This window comes from Coregonus lavaretus (genome assembly GCF_964263955.1).
Source record: "Coregonus lavaretus genome assembly, chromosome: 3".
Classification (NCBI taxonomy): domain Eukaryota; kingdom Metazoa; phylum Chordata; class Actinopteri; order Salmoniformes; family Salmonidae; genus Coregonus; species Coregonus lavaretus.
The window spans coordinates 18,284,582-18,304,628 of NC_139990.1; the positions used below are offsets into that span (position 1 = coordinate 18,284,582).

The 20,047-nt window shown below is 42.8% G+C and overlaps 1 protein-coding gene across 1 annotated transcript in view; it reads right to left on the reverse strand.

Moving 5' to 3' along the window:
* Positions 1-20,047, reverse strand: part of LOC311123095 (partitioning defective 6 homolog gamma-like) — a 50,724-nt gene that overhangs the window by 25,579 nt on the left and 5,098 nt on the right. The window lies entirely within an intron of this gene.

Sequence of the window (20,047 nt, forward strand, 5' to 3'; positions counted from 1 at the left end):
CACTCCACCAATCAGGCCTTTATGGTAGAGTGGCCAGATGAAAGCCACTCCTCAGTAAAAGGCACAACAGCCCGCTTGGAGTTTGCCAAAAGGCACCCAAAGGACCTGAAGCATGGTGGTGGCAGCATCGTGCTGTGGGGATGTTTTTCAGCGGCAGGGACTGGGAGAGTAGTCAGGATCAAGGGAAAGATGAACGGGTCAAAGTACAGAGAGATCCTTGATGAAAACCTGCTCCAGAGCGCTCAGGACCTCAGACTGGGGCGAAGGTTCACCTTCCAACAGGACAACGACCCTAAGCACACAGCCAAGACAACGCAGGAGTGGCTTCGGGACTAGTCTCTGAATGTCCTTGAGTGGCCCAGCCATAGCCCGGACTTGAACCCGATCTAACATCTCTGGAGAGACCTGAAAATAGCTGTGCAGCAACGCTCCCCATCCAACCTGACAGAGCTTGAGAGGATCTGCAGAGAAGAATGGGAGAAACTCCCCAAATACAGGTGTGCCAAGCTTGTAGCGTCATACCAAAGAAGAGTCGAGGCTGTAATCACTGCCAAAGGTGCTTCAACAAAGTACTGAGTAAAGGGTCTGAATACTTATGTAAATGTATTATTTCCGTTTTTTATTTTTAATACATTTGCAAAAATCTATAAAAACCTGTTTTTGATTTGTCATTATGGGGTATTGTGTGAAGATTGAGGGGAAAAAACAATTTAATCAATTTTAGAATAAGGCTGTAAACTAACAAAATGTGGAAAAAGTAAAGGGGTCTGAATACTTTCCGAATGCACTGTAGGAAGGTAGAAGGTAATTCAATGAACAGCATGTTGGTCTGTTCATCTGCAGCCAGCCAGTGTCCCCCCTCCGGGAGTTACTGGTCCAGCATGGTGCTGTGATGCTCAGGCTGTCTCCCCTCTGGATATGACTGGGATTACCAATGACCCAGACAGGGCTGTGTGATGTCTGGCAGAGGAATAACAACAGAACCACAGCAGACTGGACTAGCCTAAACCTGCAGAGTCCTTTCTCTCCCTTTCGGTTCTCCCTCTTTCAGACTTTCTCTGAACTGTCATTCTGTAAGCATCAGCACTTTCACCAAAGTGAGAGGAAATAAACCTAACGCTGGGGAATGGAGTGGGGGAAGTGGGGGAGGGGCAGGATGGAGGGGCTACTGACACCTTTTCAAGAGCCTGTCTGTTTGTCCAGAGCAACATGTGGAACAGCTAATACATGTGGACCCGTTTCATAACCACTAACCCAAACAGAACCAGGCTTTTATCCCTGCAGAGCATCCAGACATCCTCTCTTCTAGAGGACAAAATAACAGCTACAGCATGAAAGTAGAGGCCTGCTTTCAGGGCCACGATGACATGAAATGAAAAAGAATATGAGCAAGAGATGGACAAATCAGACAAGTCAACTGCACAGTTAATGCATTCCCATGGCCGATAATACAAGGGTTACTGCAGTCCTCTCCTTTGGCCAGGCAGCATGTGAATTGCATAATCCAGTAGCACACTTACATAAGGCCAGGAGAAAGGCAGAACTCTCGCATGAATAAATACTACATTAAACTAATCAGACATCTAATCGAAGCTCAGCACGGGAATGACATCCCTAACCCTGCTCTGCTTTCACTGTTCTGACTGGGGGGATAAAGGGCTAATGTTAAATGACTCTACACCCTGGTTCAAAACACTCAGAGGACACAGCTTTGTACACTACACTGGTGGAAAGGTGAAAACACATCTGTCAGGTGTGAGTCTCAAGTACAATGACGGTGGTAACAAATCGTGTTCCTGTTCCAGGGAGCGTTCTCAGAAGCCCTGTCGTCATGAAGGGTTTGGGACTGTGTGGACCAGATGTTCAGACAGTACGCCGTGGTTGGCTGCTGTGGGAAAGGAGACACGTGTTGCTAACAGAGACATGCTAAATGCCAAAAGGACTCTCCTCCAACAATAACACATTATCATGATGAGAGGGAGAAAGTTATGGATCTAAGAAAAACAATGTCACGGAAGATTAACTTAGGATAAAATTACAATATAATATGGCAATAAAAATCAACACTTTGTAAAGCACCACCACACTTTGTTTAGTAATGACAGAAATATAACAAAGCAGCTGGTTCACTATATAATCAGTACAGTCCAGACACTGCCCCACGGCAGGGTTCTGTTGCAGTGTGAATGACATTCCTCTATTTTTTATTTTATTTCACCTTTATTTAACCAGGTAAGCCAGTTGAGAACAAGTTCTCATTTACAACTGCGACCTGGCCAAGATAAAGCATAGTAGTGCGATAAAAACAACAACACAGAGTTACATATGGGGTAAAAAAACGTCAAAAAAAAATACAACAGAAAATATATATACAGTGTGTGCAAATGTAGCAAGTTATGGAGGTAAGGCAATAAATAGGCTATAGTGCAAAATAATTACAATTAGTATTAACACTGGAATGCTAGATGTGCAAGAGATTATGTGCAAATAGAGATACTGGGGTGCAAAAGAGCAAAATAAATAACAATATAGGGATGAGGTAGTTGGGTGGGCTAATTTCAGATGGGCTGTGTACAGGTGCAGTGATCGGTAAGGTGCTCTGACAACTGATGCTTAAAGTTAGTGAGGGAGATAAGTGTCTCCAGCTTCAGAGATTTTTGCAATTCGTTCCAGTCATTGGCAGCAGAGAACTGGAAGGAATGGCGGCCAAAGGAGGTGTTGGCTTTGGGAATGACCAGTGAGATATACCTGCTGGAACGCAGACTACGGGTGGATGCTGCTATGGTGACCAATGAGCTAAGATAAGGCCGGGATTTGCCTAGCAGTGATTTATAGATGGCCTGGAGCCAGTGGGTTTGACGACGAACATGTAGTGAGGACCAGCCAACAAGAGCGTACAGGTCACAGTGGTGGGTAGTGTATGGGGCTTTGGAGACAAACGGATGGCACTGTGATAGACTACATCCAATTTGCTGAGTAGAGTGTTGGAGGCTATTTTGTAAATGACATCGCCGAAGTCAAGGATCGGTAGGATAGTCAGTTTTACGAGGGCATGTTTGGCAGCATGAGTGAAGGAGGCTTTGTTGCGAAATAGGAAGCCGATTCTAGATTTAACTTTGGATTGGAGATTCTTAATGTGAGTCTGGAAGGAGAGTTTACAGTCTAACCAGACACCTAGGTATTTGTAGTTGTCCACATACTCTAGGTCAGACCCGTCGAGAGTGGTGATTCTAGTCGGGTGGGCGGGTGCCAGCAGCGTTCGATTGAAGAGCATGCATTTAGTTTTACTAGTGTTTAAGAGCAGTTGGAGGCTACTGAAGGAGTGTCGTATGGCATTGAAGCTCGTTTGGAGGTTTGTTAACACAGTGTCCAATGAAGGGCCAGATGTATACAAAATGGTGTCGTCTGCGTAGAGGTGGATCTGAGAGTCACCAGCAGCAAGAGCGACATCATTGATATACACGGAGAAAAGAGTCAGCCCAAGAATTGAACCCTGTGGCACCCCCATAGAGACTGCCATAGGTCCAGACAACAGGCCCTCCGATTTGACACACTGAACTCTATCTGAGAAGTAGTTGGTGAACCAGGCGAGGCAGTCATTTGAGAAACCAAGGCTATTTAGTCTGCCAATAAGAATGCGGTGGTTGACAGAGTCGAAAGCCTTGGCCAGGTCGATGAAGACGGCTGCACAGTACTGTCTATTATCGATCGCGGTTATAATATCGTTTAGGACCTTGAGCGTGGCTGAAGTGCACCCATGACCAGCTCGGAAACCGGATTGCATAGCGGAAAAGGTACGGTGGGATTCGAAATGGTCGGTGATCTGTTTGTTAACTTAGCTTTCAAATACTTTCGAAAGGCAGGGCAGGATGGATATAGGTCTGTAACAGTTTGGATCTAGAGTGTCACCCCCTTTAAAGAGGGGGATGACCGCGGCAGCTTTCCAATCTCTGGGGATCTCAGACATTACGAAAGAGAGGTTGAACAGACTAGTAATAGGGGTTGCGACAATTTCGGCAGCTAGTTTTAGAAAGAAAGGGTCCAGATTGTCTAGCCCAGCTGATTTGTAGGGGTCCAGATTTTGCAGCTCTTTCAGAACATCAGCTGTCTGAATTTGTGTGAAGGAGAAGCGGGGGAGGCATGGGCAAGTTGCAGCGGAGGGTGCAGAGTTGGTGGCCGGGGTAGTGGTAGCCAGGTGGAAAGCATGGCCAGCCGTAGCAAAATGCTTGTTGAAATTCTCGATTATTGTAGATTTATCGGTGGTGATAGTGTTTCCTAGCCTCAGTGCAGTGGGCAGCTGGGAGGAAGTGCTCTTATTCTCCATGGACTTTACAGTGTCCCAAAACTTTTTGGAGTTAGTGCTACAGGATGCAAATTTCTGTTTGAAAAAGTTAGCCTTTGCTTTACATTTACATTACATTTTAGTCATTTAGCAGACGCTCTTATCCAGAGCGACTTACAGTTAGTGAATACATTTTTTTTTTTTATACTGGCCCCCCGTGGGAATCGAACCCACAACCCTGGCGTTGCAAACGCCATGCTCTATCAACTGAGCTACATCCCTGCCGGCCATTCCCTCCCCTACCCTGGACGACGCTGGGCCAATTGTGCGCCGCCCATGAGTCTCCCGGTCGCGGCCGGCTGCGACAGAGCCTGGATTCGAACCAGGATCTCTAGTGGCACAGATAGCACTGCGATGCAGTGCCTTAGACCACTGTGCCACTCAGGAGTTGACTGCTTTCCTGACTGCTTGTGTATATTGGTTCCTAACTTCCCTGAAAAGTTGCATATCGCTGGGGCTATTTGATGCTAATGCAGTACGCCACAGGATGTTTTTGTGCTGGTCAAGGGCAGTCAAGTCTGAGGAGAACCAGGGGCTATATCTGTTCTTAGTTCTGTATTTTTTGAATGGGGCATGTTTATTTAAGATTGAGAGGAAATGACTTTTAAAGAACAACCAGGCATCCTCTACTGACGGAATGAGATCTATATCCATCCAGGATACCTGGGCCAGGTCAATTAGGAAGGCCTGCTCGCTAAAGTGTTTTAGGGAGCGTTTGACAGTGATGAGGGGTGGTCGTTTGACCGCGGACCCGTTACGGACGCAGGCAATAAGGCAGTGATCGCTGAGATCCTGGTTGAAGACAGCGGAGGTGTATTTAGAGGGTAAGTTAGTCAGGATGATATCTATGAGGGTACCCATGGTTACGGATTTAGGGTTGTACCTGGTAGGTTCGTTGATAATTTGCGTGAGATTGAGGGCATCTAGTTTGGATTGTAGGATGGCCGGGGTATTAAGCATATCCCAATTTAGGTCACCAAGCAGTACGAACTCTGAGGATAAATGGGGGGCAATCAATTCACTTATTCAGACCATGCCAAGTTGTATGCCTCAACAACAGATTTATGCTTGAAATAGAGTCCATACACTGAGTATACATTCGTCAGGGCATGGACTCTACAAGGTGTCGAAAATGTTCCATGTTGGCACATGTTGACTCCAATACTTCCCACAGGTGTGTCAAGTTGGCTGGATGTACTTTGGGTGGTGGACCATTCTTGATACACACGGGGAACTGTTGAGCGAGAAAAACCCAGCAGGTTGCAGTTCTTGACACAAACCGGTGCACCCGGCACTTACTACCATACCCCGCTCAAAGGCACTTACATTTTTGGTCTTGCCCATTCACCCTCTGAATGGCACACATACACAATTCATGTCTCAAGGATTACAAATCCTTCTTTAACCGGTCTCCTGCCCTTCATATACACTGATTGAAGTGTATTTAACATGTGACATCATAGCTTTCACCTGGATTCACCTGGTCAGTCTATGTCATGGAAAGAGCAGGTGCTCTTAATGTTCTGTAAACTCAGCGTATTTACAATAATACTTTCCCTGAACGTCTGCTGTGCAAACAACTCAATACACGTTTGAGTCTAAAAGTAGCAAAAACAATAGTAACAATTGGTTCACTATAATGGACTGAATTTTAGTTTTCCTTGCCACATTAAAGCTGCAATATCTAACTTTTTGGGCGACCTGACCAAAATCATATAGAAAGGTGTGTGTGTTATAGATCTGTTATTCTCATTGAAAGCAAGTCTAAGAAGTGGTAGATCTGTTCTATGTGCGCTAGTTTTGTGTCTTTTACTTTCGGTTTTGTACACCAGTTTCAAACAGCTGAAAATACAATATTTTTGGTTATGGAAAATATATTTCACAGCGTTTTTGATGGTACAATGATTCTCTACACCAGTGATTCTCAACTGGGGGGTTTTGTGAGGTAACCGCCGCACTGCTTATTGATGCTGACATTACACGTGCACCGCGTCCGCAGTGGTGAAATGGCTAGCTACGTTCGGACTCGGGGTTCTCACACAAAAACAATTGTTTTGTTTTAAATGGGACACGTCCAATCAGATAATACATATCTTCTTCTGACAGCTAGCTTGATTGATAGCTAACTATGCAGACGTGTTCTGCAGCCATTGCACATGTGGATAGTTAGCTGTCATTTAACTAATGTAGGCTAGCTGTCAAGAGTAAAATCATTGACAAGTTTTTTTAAATGTGCAGCTCTCTCTTCATCTACTGCTGCTTCCAATGTCAACAACAAGGCAAACAACCCAGTCCCTGTCAAGAAGAGAAAATACAACCCAGACTTCAACAAATATGGTTTTACATATATAGAAGACAGGCAGGGTGAGTGTAGACCGCAGTGCGTCCTATGCTGTTAGCTAATGAGAGCATGCAGCCCTCCAAAATGAAAAGGCATCTGGACACCAAGCATCCAAGCCACAAAGATAAGACAGCTGACTTTAAAAAAAGAAAATGTAAATATCTGGAGGCCTCACAAGATTCATTGAAGGAAGTATGTACAGTACAAGAAAAGGCACTTTGCGCATCATACATTGTGGCCTAGCGCATTGCTAAGTGCAAAAAAGCCCACACCAGCGCAGAGGATCTCATACTCCCTGCTGCGATTGATATGTGCACTGAAATCTTGGGAGAGTCAGCCGCCAACAAACTTAAAACCATAGCCCTATCCAATGAGACCATGAGGAGACGAATCCAGGACATGTCTGAGGACAAAACGCACCAGACATCAGAGTGCATCAGTGCTAAAGGCCATTACGCACAGCAGCTTGATGAATCCACAGATGTGGCTAACCATGCAATTCTAATGGTCTATGTCAGACACGTCTGGGATAATAACGTTGAGAAGCAGTTCCTTTTCAGTGCTGATTTGCCCACCACCATCACTGCAGAGGCTGTCTTTAACACAATGGATATGTAGCTGGGCTCCGTGGGACTGGCCTGGGACGGGTGCGTCGGTGTGACCACTGATGGGGCAGCTGCCATGACGGGAAAGCACTCCGAAGTAGTAAAGCGGATCCTGAAGAGAGCACTGTGTGCGACGTGGAACCACTGCTTCCTACACAGGGAGGCATTGGCAGCGAAGGACATGGTGCCGGAGCTCCACGCCACTCTCCAGGATGTGATGAAGTGTGTCAACTATATCAAAAAGAGTTCCACAAAAAGCAGGTGTTTCCAGGCTTTCTGCAGAGATATGGGGAGCGAGCACCAGCAGGTGCTTTATCATGCAGAGGTCCGCTGGCTTTCCAGGGGTAAAGTGTTGGGTCGCTTTTATGAGCTTCGAGTGGAGATTGCTGCATTTATTTCGGAAAACAAGTCACCTTTGGCCGAACATTTAGATTGTGGGGAATGGCTCGCGCAGGTTGCCTACCTGGCGGATATTTTTGATCATCTGAATTCGCTGAATATGTCAATGCAAGGGAGGGGGCACAATCTATTTGAAAAGAGGGACAAAGAGGATGCCTTCAAGATGAAGCTTACCGTTTGGGCAAATCATGTTTCTAACGGGAGGATTGACATGTTTCCCAATGCTGATTTCGAGATTCAGAATCTTATCAACAAAGAGCACGGTGACACACGGAAAAAACCTGTTAAACAGCATCTTGTCAAGCTGCAGGGAAAGTCTTGCGACTACTTCCCAGAGGAGAATAGGAGACAAGACGACTGGATACGGGACCCCTTTCGAGCGGAGATGGGAAGCATCATGTTGCCAAGCAACGAAGAGGATCAGCTGGTGGAGCTGTCATTTGATCGCGTACTGAGCATGCGCTTCCCGGAAACGTCACTGCCACAGTTCTGGTGCAGCGTAGTGGGAGAGTATCCTGCTCTCCCCTGTCATGCAATCAGAATCATGCTTCTATCAGCACTACCTATCTGTGTGAAAGTGGCTTCTCTGCTATGGCAGTGCTGAAAACTAAAAGCAGAAACAAACTGGACAGCCAGCATGACCGAGTTCCCTGTCAACCATCACCCCAGACTTCATTAAACGTATCAAACTGAAGTAACACCCACAGCTTTCCCACTAATAGGCCACACAAACACACAATAAGCAGGTTCATGAGTTATTGTTCACTATGTTAATTATTATTGTTAATTAATTCTAACATTCATATTACATTTTATTGAACTGGTTAAAAACGTACACCTTTTTACAGTTGTGAAACTACAGTGCATTCATGAAGTATTCAGACCCCTTGACTTTTTCCACTTTGTTACATTACAGCCTTATTCTTAAATTGATTAAATTGTTTCCCCCCCCCTCAATCTACACACAATACCCCATAACAACAAATCAAAAAACAGTTTTTAGAAATGTGTGCACATTTACGTAAAAATAAATAAATGAAATATCACATTTACATAAGTATTCAGACCCTTTACTCAGTAGTTTGTTGAAGCACTTTTGGCAGCGATTACAGCCGCGAGTCTTCTTTGGTATGACGCTACAAGCTTGGCACACCTGTATTTGGGGAGTTTCTCCCATTCTTCTCTGCAGATCCTCTCAAGCTCTGTCAGGTTGGATGGGGAGCGTCACTTCACAGCTATTTTCAGGTCTCTCCAGAGATGTTCGATCGGCTTAAAGTCCGGGCTCTGGCTGGGCCACTCAAGGACATTCAGAGACTTGTCCTGAAGCCACTCCTGCGTTGTCTTGGCTGTGTGCTTAGGGTCGTTGTCCTGTTGGAAGGTGAACCTTCGCCCCAGTCTGAGGTCCTGAGCGCTCTGGAGCAGGTTTTCATCAAGGACCTTTCTGTACTTTGCTCTGTTTATCTTTCCCTCGATCCTGACTAGTCTCCCAGTCCCTGCCGCTGAAAAACATCCCCAACTGCATGATGTTGCGACCACCATGCTTCACCGTAGGGATGGTACCAGGTTTCCTCCAGACGTGACGCTTGGCATTCAGGCCAAAGAGTTCAATCTTGGTTTCATCAGACCAGATAATCTTGTTTCTCATGGTCTGAGTCCTTTAGGTGCCTTTTGGCAAACTCCAAGAGGGCTGTGTCATGTGCCTTTTACTGAAGAGTGGCTTCAGTCTGGCCACTCTACCATAAAAGGCCTGATTGGTGGAGTGCTGCAGAGATGGTTGTCCTTCTGGAAGGTACTCCCATCTCCACAGACGAACTCTGGAGCTCTGTCAGAGTGATCATCTGGTTCTTGGTCACCTCCCTGACCAAGGCCCTTCTCCCCCGAATGCTCAGGTTGGCCGGGCAGCCAGCTCTAGGAAGAGTCTTGGTGGTTCCAAACTTCTTCCATTTAAGAATGATGGAGGCCACTGTGTTCTTGGGGACCTTCAAAGCTGCAGAAAGTTTGATACCCTTCCCCAGATCTGTGCCTCGACACAATCCTGTCTCTGAGCTCTACGGACAATTCCTTCGACCTCATGGCTTGGTTTTTGCTCTGACATGCACTGTCAACTGTGGGACCTTACATAGACAGGTGTGTGCCTTTCCAAATCATGTCCAATCAATTGAATTTACCACAGGTGGAGTCCAATCAAGTTGTAGAAACATATCAAGGATGATCAATGGAAACAGGATGCACCTGAGCTCAATTTCGAGTCTCATAGTAAAGGGTCTGAATACTTATGAAAATAAGATGTGTTTTTTTATTTTACTAAATTTGCAAAAAATGTATAAAAACCTTTTTTCGCTTTGTCATTATGGGGTAGTGTGTGTAGATTGATGAGGGGTAAAAAATTGAATCAATTTTAGTATAAGGCTGTAACGTAACAAAATGTGGAAAAAGGGAAGGGGTCTGAATACTTTCCAAATGCACTGAATTCACATGGTAATTGATGATTAAGATTTCCTAATGATTGTTGTTTTTTCCATTTTAAAACACTGGTATGTGTTACTGTTCTTTAACATCATTGGACTGATTTTGATGTCATGTTCTGAGTCTGATCATTTATTACACCCCACTCCTGATCTGGACGCCTAATTAAATGGCTTATTCTCTTGAATTGATAAATGTTTTCTCAGTTAATATGGCTGTGTAATGACTTTCTTTAATACCATAATAGTAGCCCATTGAGAAAGAGTCTATTTTGCAAGTGAAGCCTGCCTAAGAAGGCAGCTGCAATACAACATTACAAAATGTAAATCATCAACAGTCCATAATATTGGGTCGCGATTCAATTGTCATTGTCAAATTTGGGTCCCCAGGCAAAACCAGTTGAGAACCACTGCTCTACACTATACCTGCTTGTTTTGCCACAAACTGAAATTAGGGGAACTATTAGAATTTTTGCAACCAGGAAATGGCGAAGTGATTTCTGCAATAGTGCATCTTTAAGTGTTAAATGTGCATAAACTAAGAGTTAAACTTAAATGTGGATAAAGCAGTTTCCTTCTGACAGCCGGTACTGTGCATTTGCACTAAACAAGAGAGCCACTGTTTTGGTTTTGCTAACACTATTATCTGTCTATTGTCACAGGTGGGTTTCCAGAAGGTTCATCAGGTTATGTACCCATAACACCACATGTTAAACAGGCCACACCGCCACCGAGACGACCTTGGCCTATATCACCCACCTTCTAGTTCCCAACTTCCTAGTATTTATTTAAACTGTGGGTTTTGCGAAAGAGGTGCTCTTGTCGTCTGTTTAAAGTTTAGTCTGTTCGGCGCTCGCATTGTCTTAAAAAAAAACAATATTTCCCCCAAAACCAAAGCAAAAACATATTTCGCTTGAAGGCAGGAAGTCTGCTACATTAGTGTAGTTGAAGGTAGGATTATGACTGGGACACATTCAACATTAACTTTATAACTCTACATGAATGTGTTTTTTATTTAATTAATTCCTTGCACTGGAGGGGATTCAGGTACATCAAACAAGCAGTGCTTTGAGCCAGAACAAAAACACTTGTACCTGACAAATGGAGGTTAATAAGACCCTTAAGGGAAACGTATGTTGACTGTGTGGCACCTCAGTAACATGTTAAGTGAAACGCCTACCTAATTTCTGCCTATGGGCATTTCCATCTAAAAGGACCCATGAGCAACAACATGTTAAGTTCACTGGAGCATATCAAATTTGGTGTAAAATGAAAGAAGTCATTATGTTTGAGAAATGAAGGCATAGATACATTTTTCAACCATTTTCCATCTTAAAAATTAGGCATAAGTAAAGGCTTTGACTTCTAGATGGAAAAGGAGTCTTAGAAAACATCTACCAGAAAAGTCTTAAAAGGTATGGGCAATTCCAAGTAACGGAATTGCGCTGAGATTCAGATTTTTCACAAAAAATGTATGCCAAACAAAAAACATACAACTCTATGCACAAAGACTACTTTTAACAATGTACACTGAACAGTTCACAAAAACACATTTACTGGAACTGTGCAGATGCAAAGTTTGGTAACCAAATTTTGGTAAAATCTCCCTCAGTTTGTGTCCACTTTTTCCAAAAACGGTTAAATATCTTATCCGAATTAAGATTCAACGATGTCTGCAGAAATAATAGGGTGTCAGCTATGACATGACACACTGACTTTGAAAAAATATATTTTGGTTATTGAACTACAGTAAGTTAAGTGGATTTACACCTGATAACAGAATTGCGGTAACGGAATTTCATCATGGGTCCCTGATCTGTACTACACAGAAATACATAATTATGGATATGAATGTTATTCTCTTCATGGTAATGTATCCTAAATAGGTACACAAAAAGGTGTAAATAAGCAATATCCTCCTATACATATTTGGGTATTATTCTACACACTGGATATTATTTTAATGAGCTCTGCCCACAAACAAGACCAAATTTGGTTGGTCCGGACAAAATCTGAACCAATCATAGACGTCATAGATGTTTCACAAGTTTGGACATCAAAGTACAGCACAGTAGAGTTCAGTGGAGTACAGTACAGTAGAGTATAGTCCAGTACAGTACAGTACAGTAGTGTACTCAACTCGTGTGTTCTTCTGTGTACTGTACTGAATTACTATATTCTACTCTGCTGTACTGTCCAAACTTGTGAAACCAACTGTGGTTTGTGACTACTATGATTTCCCATTGTAGCCAATTCAATTGCCGAAATTCCGTTACCGATATTTGGGAAATTCTGTTACCGATTTGATAACAGAATTTCATGTTTAAATCACTTAATAATTATAAGAAAATGGATTGTACAATCACTAACTAATTGATATGTCTACCTTTACTTATTACTTCTGTGAAGAGTGGCTTCAAAGCCTTTGCTTAGTCCTAATTTTTAGGATGGAAAACGGTTAAAATGTATACATGCCTTAATTTCTGAAACACATAGAGACTCTTAGCTTTCATTTGACACCCAATTTAAAATGCTCCTATGAACTTCACATGTTGGTGCTCATGGTCCTTTTACATGGAAATTACCTTAATGAGAAATACATAAAAACACAAATCATGTTGACGTAAAATACCCATACCAACTAATATCAACACATACTTAGTTTTGTAGAAATTGTTTACATTCTGTAAATTTAAGAAATATTTCCTTGTGCCTTGAAATTCCATTACCAAAAACCCACATATATTTAAGATATTTTCTAATTTCTCTCCCTCATGAGAGGATAATGAAAGTTCACAAAAGTAACAAGTAATGGTAGACCTACCAATTAGTTAATGATTTAACTGATATCAATTTTGTTTATAAATTATTAAGCGTTAAAAACTCGTAATTCTGTTACCAAATTGGTAACAGAATAAAGAAAAAAAGAATCAGCAACGGAATTACTGCAAGTGAATTGACTACAATTGGAAATAATTGTCACAAACCACAGTTGGGTCACCTGCTACTGCCTCTTCCCTCCCTTCCACTGGCATACTGTTATGTTCAGCTCATAACTGTTTTCTTTGTCTTTCTGTTGTCCTTTGGTCAAACCAAGAGTGTTAAGAGTCTGGACAACCCATCCCCCTCTGACACCTACCCATGAGCCCCCCCTCTCTTTCCATTTACTGTAACCAGCATCCTCACTCACTGAGCACTGACCGACAACGGACACCCATGGACGTTGAAAAGTAGTTGAAATTTGGTCAGTCCACCCCGGCTTTGATGTTAAAGTCCACAGACGGACCGGACTGGACCAAATCTGAACCCATCATAGACATATGTTTCACAAGTTTGGACAATACAGTAAGCAGAGCACAGCAGAGTACAGTCCAATACAATTCAGTAAAGAAAAATAGAGTACAGTCAAAAACAGTATATTGTACTGTACTATACTCTACTCTGCTAGATTGTACTGCACTGTACTAAACCCTACTCTGCTCCGCTGTGCTGCGCTGTCCAAACTTGTGAAACATGACATTTGGAGAATGTCATTCATATCCATTATTAAGCATTTCTGTGTAGTACAGATCAGGGACCTGTGATGTAATTCCATTACCGTAATTCCGTTACTGTGTGTAAATCAACTTCACTTATTGTAGTTCAATAACCAAAATATATGTTTTTCAAGGTGTCATGTTAATTCAAGGTGTCATGTTAATTCGGAGCAGATATTTAACAGAGTTTTTGGTAAAAGTGGTTGCTAAAAACCTGAGGGAGATTTTAGCGTAATTCTGTTACCAAAGTTTACATCGGCACAGTTCTTCCACTAAATTTGTTTTTATAAATGTTTCTGTGGAAATTGTTAAAAGTAGTCCTTGTGCATAGAGTTGTATGGTTTGTTAAATGTTTAAAATCAATAGTTTTAGTTTGGCACACATTTTAAAAAGTGAAAAACTGACTCAAAGCGTAATTCCGTTAGTGTGGAATTGCCCCAATGCAAAACAATAAAACCCATCTATGCTTTGCATGTATAATAGTGGTTGGCAACTGGTGGCCCGCGGCCCAAAAATCGGCCCGCGAGTGATTTCTTTTGATCCCCCCAAAGTTGTTTGTGTCAAAAAATACTAATATTCAGCAAAAAATGAGTTTACTTTAGGAAATCTGTTCCCAAATATTCACACGTATAAAAAAAAAAAAGAGGTGATCGTGTCTATATGTAATCAAGGTACAGTGCCTTCAGAAAGTATTCACACCCCTTGACTTTTTCACATTTTGTTTGAATTTAAAATGGATTGAGATTTTGTCACTGGCCTTCACACAATACCCCATAATGTCAAAGTCGAATTATGTTTTTCAACATTTTTACTAATTAATAAAAAATTCAAAGCTGAAATGTCTTGAGCCAATAAGTATTAAACCCCTTTGTTATGGCAAGCCTAAATAAGTTCAGGAGTAAACATTTGCTTAACAAGTCACATAATAAGTTGTGTGAACTCACGCTGTGTGCAATAATAGTGTTTAACATGATGTTTGAATGATTACCTCATCTCTGTACCCCACACATACAATTGTCTGTAAGTTCCCTCAGTCGAGCAGTGAATTTCATACACAAATTCAACCACAAAGAGCAGGGAGGTTTTCCAATGCCTCGCAAAGAAAGGCACCTATTGGTAGATGGGTCAAAATAAAAAAAGCAGACATTGAATATCCCTTTGAGCATGGTGAAGTTATTAATTACACTTTGGATGGTGTATCAATACACCCAGCCTCTACAGAGATACAGGCGTCCTTCCCAACTCAGTTCCCGGAGAGGAAGGAAACCGCTCAGGGATTTCACCATGAGGCCAATGGTGACTTTAAAACAGTTAGAGTTGAATGGCTGTGATAGGAGAAAATTGAGGATGGATCAACATTGTAGTTACTCCACAATATTAACCTAAATGACAGAGTGAAAAGAAGGAAGCCTGTACAGAATATCAATATTCCAAAACATGCATCCTGTTTGCAACAAGGCACTAAAGTAATACTGCAAATAAAGTTGCAAAGCAATTCAATTTTTGTCCTGAATCCAAAGTGCTTTGTTTGGGGCAAATCCAATATAACACATTACCGAGTACCACTCTCCATATTTTCAAGCATAGTGGTGGCTGCATCATGTTATGGGCATGCTTGTAATCGTTAAGGACTGGGGAGTTTTTCAGGATAAAAAAATAAACAGAATGGAGCTAAGGAAAGCAAAATCCTAAAGGAAAACCTGGTTCAGTCTGCTTTCCACCAGACACTGGGAGATTAATTCACCTTTCAGCAGGACAATAACCTAAAACACAAGGACAAATATACACTGGAGTTGCTTAAAAATAAGACAGTGAATATTCCTGAGCGGCCAAGTTACAGTTGACTTAAATTTGCTTGAAAATCTATGGCAAGACCTGAAAATGGTTGTCTAGCAATGATCAACAACCAATTTGACAGAGCTTGAAGAATTTTGAAAAGAATAAATGGGCAAATGTTGCACAATCCAGGTGTGAAAAGCTCTTAGAGACATACCCAGAAAGACTCACAGCTGTAATCTCTGTCAAAGGTGATTCTAATATGTAATGATTGAGGGGGTTGAATACTTATCTAATCAAGATAGTTTAATTTTTCATGATTTAATTTTTTCAAATGTTAAAATTTTTCTTCCACTTTGACATTAACAGTATTTTGTGTAGATTGCTGACAAAAAAAAGAAGACATTTGTAACAACAAAATATGGAAAAAGGGGTGTGAATACTTTGAAGGCACTGTATGAAATTGTTATTTTCAAATACAATTTATTTTTGGTCAATTTGCAGTGTACAAATTATTATAATTATGTTCCGGCCCCCACGACAATTCACTCTGACAAAAATCGTCCCACAGCTGAATCTATTTGCCTACCCCTGATGTATACAATGTGTGCCAGCATTTTCATTCTGTATTTACAGTGGGGGAAAAAAGTATTTAGTCAGCCACCAATTGTACAAGTTCTCCCACTTAAAAAGATGAGAGAGGCCTGTAATTTTCATCATATGTACACGTCAACTATGACAGACAAATTGAGAATTTTTTTCTCCAGAAAATCACATTGTAGGATTTTTAATGATTTTATTTGCAAATTATGGTGGAAAATAAGTATTTGGTCACCTACAAACAAGCAAGATTTCTGGCTCTCACAGACCTGTAACTTCTTCTTTAAGAGGCTCCTCTGTCCTCCACTCGTTACCTGTATTAATGGCACCTGTTTGAACTTGTTATCAGTATAAAAGACACCTGTCCACAACCTCAAACAGTCACACTCCAAACTCCACTATGGCCAAGACCAAAGAGCTGTCAGAGGACACCAGAAACAAAATTGTAGACCTGCACCAGGCTGGGAAGACTGAATCTGCAATAGGTAAGCAGCTTGGTTTGAAGAAATCAACTGTGGGAGCAATTATTAGGAAATGGAAGACATACAAGACCACTGATAATCTCCCTCGATCTGGGGCTCCACGCAAGATCTCACCCCGTGGGGTCAAAATGATCACAAGAACGTTGAGCAAAAATCCCAGAACCACACGGGGGGACCTAGTGAATGACCTGCAGCGAGCTGGGACCAAAGTAACAAAGCCTACCATCTGTAACACACTATGCCGCCAGGGACTCAAGTCCTGCAGTGCCAGACGTGTCCCCCTGCTTAAGCCAGTACATGTCCAGGCCCGTCTGAAGTTTGCTAGAGTGCATTTGGATGATCCAGAAGAGGATTGGGAGAATGTCATATGGTCAGATGAAACCAAAATAGAACTTTTTGGTCAAAACTCAACTCGTCGTGTTTGGAGGACAAAGAATGCTGAGTTGCATCCAAAGAACACCATACCTACTGTGAAGCATGGGGGTGGAAACATCATGCTTTGGGGCTGTTTTTCTGCAAAGGGACCAGGACGACTGATCCGTGTAAAGGAAAGAATGAATGGGGCCATGTATCGTGAGATTTTGAGTGAAAACCTCCTTCCATCAGCAAGACAATTGAAGATGAAACGTGGCTGGGTCTTTCAGCATGACAATGATCCCAAACACACCGCCCGGGCAACGAAGGAGTGGCTTCGTAAGAAGCATTTCAAGGTCCTGGAGTGGCCTAGCCAGTCTCCAGATCTCAACCCCATAGAAAATCTTTGGAGGGAGTTGAAAGTCCGTGTTGCACAGCGACAGCCCCAAAACATCACTGCTCTAGATGAGATCTGCATGGAGGAATGGGCCAAAATACCAGCAACAGTGTGTGAAAACCTTGTGAAGACTTACAGAAAACGTTTGACCTGTGTCATTGCCAACAAAGGGTAAATAACAAAGTATTGAGAAACTTTTGTTATTGACCAAATACTTATTTTCCACCATCATTTGCAAATAAATTCATAAAAAATCCTACAATGTGATTTTCTGGATTTTTTTCTTCTCATTTTGTCTGTCATGGTTGACGTGTACCTATGATGAAAATTACAGGCCTCTCTCATCTTTTTAAGTGGGAGAACTTGCACAATTGGTGGCTGACTAAATACTTTTTTCCCCCACTGTATAATGCAATTTGAATCAATTTACATTGTGGCAAAGTTTTTTATTAAAAGTTACAACTCACAAGTTGAATTATTAATAACCCTATGCAGCCATTATCAGCTTGAGCTACATTAGAAGTGGTCATGCTAGAGCTGGTCTAAAGGGGAGGCCTGACTACGGCCGCTTCCACAATGCCTCCCTATTCCCTATAGGGCCCTGGTCAAAAGTAGTGAATTATATAGTGAATAGGGTGACATTTCGGATGCAACCTAAAGTTCCACCACTGCAGTACCAGGGAGGCCAGACAAAGCTCCACCACTGCAGCTCTCTGACCCAGAGGTAATGTGAGTGACCAGCAGGCTCCACATGACTGGACAGCTACAATCACACCCACACATTGTCTCAGGCAGGGAGCCTGAATACAGGCCTGCTTTCCACTACTCCTAGACACAAACTATTTTTTCCTCTGTCCTCATACTCCTGTTGTATCTTCCAAAGCTCCCGAACTGTAACATCCATACACTAGAATAGACAGTTCAACTGTTTCTGCTCTATACGTCTACAGGACAGTCCTAATAATGTTCCCGCTCCGTGACCAGCTTACTAGTCGAGGCCACAGCTTCCTAATCTCTGCACTTTATTAATCATTAATTTGCAAACAGACATGGCTCCAGTAACAGGATTAGTCAATTATTTAAAAGACAGAAGTAAATTATTCCAATCTCCCTGTTTTACAGGAAAATACTGTATAACAGCAGGTGGAGAAAGATCCTAGAACCCGCTCTTCCTCAGTCTGATGTTGATCATCCTACAACCTCATAACTCACTGAACAATGAAGAGCACAGGCAGGATGGGTGAAAGCCAGCTGCACTGATGCATGTGGCTACTGACTGATCCCTCTAAACTAACGACAGGCCTGGTTACCGGTCAGAGAGAGAGAGACAACCTTGTAAAAGCAGCAGCAAGGTCTCCACACTCACACGGGGGAGGGGTTTGGGGAAAGGTATGGGGTGGGGGGGTGAGTTCAAATTAAACCAGGAGGAAGTGGGGCCTCTGCAGGGCTCTTCCAGGTTCAGTTCCCCCTGGACTCAGATTAGTCATTACCCAGAGATCTGAGGGTCTTAGTGGGTCCCGGGCGGAGGGGAGAAGTGCACCTGTACAGCAGCACATCAAATGGGTCCTTGTCATGGCAGTGGACCATGGAGGTGATCTACTGACCCCCCTACCCTGGCCCCGGGGGCCTCGTCTGACTTTATGTCTCTACTCTGATTGGCTGGGTCAGAGGTCATGTGGTGGGAGGGAGAAGACTATAAACTGACAGGCAGTGAGGGGTTCTGGGCTGTGGAACTCCATTGTCAGGGACATTTACCTGCTCTGTTCAGTCTTATAAACCCATTCCAGAGTTTCACTCAGAGAAGGGTGTTTTGCATAAGGAATATCCTTTCCAGCTTTCTCGAAAAACAGAGAGAGGGAGAATGTTTAAGACTGTTGCTGTTGTGAGCAGTATTGTTGTCTCTGTGAGGTTAGGGTCTAGTTAAGTGCTTGTTCGGTCAGTCTGCGGGTCCAGACGCCCCCATACTGCATTAGAATAGGATCAGTGTGATCAGAGTCGTGACACTGAGTCAAACTAATGTCTCTGTGTGAGGCCCTGAGGGAGGCCTGTTCTAACTACTGACCGTCTCTGGCAGAGGCCTGGATTGTTCTCCGGGTGGTCAGGAGACGCTTGGACAGCGTGACTGACGGGAAACCTGTGTTGCTTGTAGGCTGGTACTACCCAGCGCTAGTCATCACAGGGGCCTTTTACTCACAGATACACAGGCAGGAATAGGCCTCAGTATGACTAGACGTTAGAACAATGGCCTCCAGTAAGGTTCAATACACAGCTCCAGAATGTTGACTCATCTTTAAAGTAATTACAGTGCGAATTCCCCTAAATACTACTCAAGCTTACACCATGAGTTACAATGCAATAAGTTCACCTTCCCTGCTGCACACATATGAATACTTTACTATCCTTACTTAACTCTTCATAACAGATAGCCTAAAAAACACAGGATTCAACTTTAACTTTGTTAGGAGAGGCTGTGTATAATCTTCTTTCCTACTGGAAAGACAAATCCTTTGTGTAAGCAATGTTTTATGATAACACCCCGCTTTGTTCAGCCTCTTGTATTACAATCATTGGGAGTATTGTCATAACACGAACTGTAGTAGTATGTAGCGGGACAGAACACCAGGAAACACAACACAGCCAATGACGTGAACATTCCACTGAGGATTTCACATGAAACATGATTGGTGATGGATTCATTTGTATGCTGGGGCTGCAGTCGGCTCCCCTCCACAGGCCTTGTGTATATGGGG